The 1,302-nt window shown below is 62.1% G+C and overlaps 1 protein-coding gene across 1 annotated transcript in view; it reads right to left on the bottom strand.

Moving 5' to 3' along the window:
• The window catches only part of RAB3IL1 (RAB3A interacting protein (rabin3)-like 1), a 19,501-nt gene extending 18,356 nt beyond the window's left edge, over positions 1–1,145 (bottom strand). Inside the window, exon 1 of the mRNA XM_008588687.1 lies at positions 1,119–1,145. The gene's annotated coding sequence lies outside the window, so the exon portion shown is untranslated. The remainder of the gene's footprint in view (positions 1–1,118) is intronic.
• Between the last annotated feature and the right edge of the window lie 157 nt (positions 1,146–1,302).

Raw genomic sequence — 1,302 nt, 5'->3', positions numbered from 1 at the left:
CCCCCCCAACCCACTTATTTCACCTAGAGGCACAGATAAGTCAGGCCACCCCTCAAGGTCACACTGCAACTCAGCAGCTGCATTTTGCCTGGGTCCACCCAACACAAGGGGTCCCAAGCTTCCTCCAGACCAGGCTGCTCCTCAAACACACTCAACACCAGGCAGGATAGTCCTGACCTCTCCAAGTACCACAAACCCACCTCATCCACTTTCTCCCCAGGCCCAGCCTCCTTACCCCCGGCACAATTCCAAGGAACACACGGCTCTGCTTCAGCTCTCTCCCTTTAAGAGGCTCAAGCCTCTCCACACCTGAGCCCCACCAGGACCCACTCTCTCAGGACCCCAACTGGGGATGAAACCCCACACTCCACTAGCATCTCGGTTCAAGCTTTGCTAGGTGCTGTGCAGTAAAGTGGATGAGCCTGCCCGTCTCCCCAGCTGGCTTTCCTCACTCCCAGGCTGTGGCCGGGAAGCAGCCCTGTCCTGGGACCACCCATCTGGCCCAGTTCTTTACATGAATATTCATACAACCCACCCCCACTCTGGCCACATTTCCTCCAGGACCTGATCTTTCCAGGCCACTTCGAAGAGGAAGTGTTTGCTCAACTCCATGAAAACACCACAACCCTTCTGCACATGCAGGGCAGGGGTCCCACATCGGAGTGGCCAAGAATTGGAAACACCCCTGAGAACCAATGGCCTGAGCAGATAACTGGTACTGGGGCCACTAACGCCAGAGTCTGTGCCACTCCCCTCGACACTGCGGGGAGATCTCACTCCACACCTCTGAGCCCCCCAGGTTCCAGGAGCCCCGAAGGTTCTGCCATCAATTTGCAAGCGACCTCAGCAGAGACCCAGCCCCCTTTCCCAACTGCACTGCTTTCCAAGAGTTCACCCCGCCGGGGTCCCTCCTCCCTGCGTGCCCCAGATTACTTTGGCGCGCACATGCTCCGGGCCCCCTGTCACTTGCGCTCCTGATGAGCTAGGAGTTGGGCTGTCAAGCTGGGACGGTCTGCGGCCCCCTTCACACCCCACCCCAGGAGAGCCCCCTGCCCCTCCCCCGGAGTGTCATTCCACCTCCCCAGCTGCGAGTCCCTTGTCCTCGCGCTATAACGCACCCGTCAGCCGCAGACAGGGCTGGGGGCGCAGGGCACCTCCGGGTGGCGGTGCGGACACGGCAGGGACCCCCATCCTCCCACCCCGGGAGGCAGCCGCGGCCCAGACCCGGCGCGGGGACGCGAGCGCGCGCGGACCTACCCGCTCCACATCCCGGCGCCTCGGGACGCCCGGGCGTCGGTCCCT

The sequence above is a fragment of the Galeopterus variegatus genome, unplaced genomic scaffold (genome assembly GCF_000696425.1).
Source record: "Galeopterus variegatus unplaced genomic scaffold, G_variegatus-3.0.2 Scaffold4962, whole genome shotgun sequence".
NCBI classification, from domain to species: domain Eukaryota; kingdom Metazoa; phylum Chordata; class Mammalia; order Dermoptera; family Cynocephalidae; genus Galeopterus; species Galeopterus variegatus.
The sequence above is the reverse complement of the archived record's forward strand: the minus strand, read 5'-3'. Positions and strand labels throughout refer to the sequence as shown.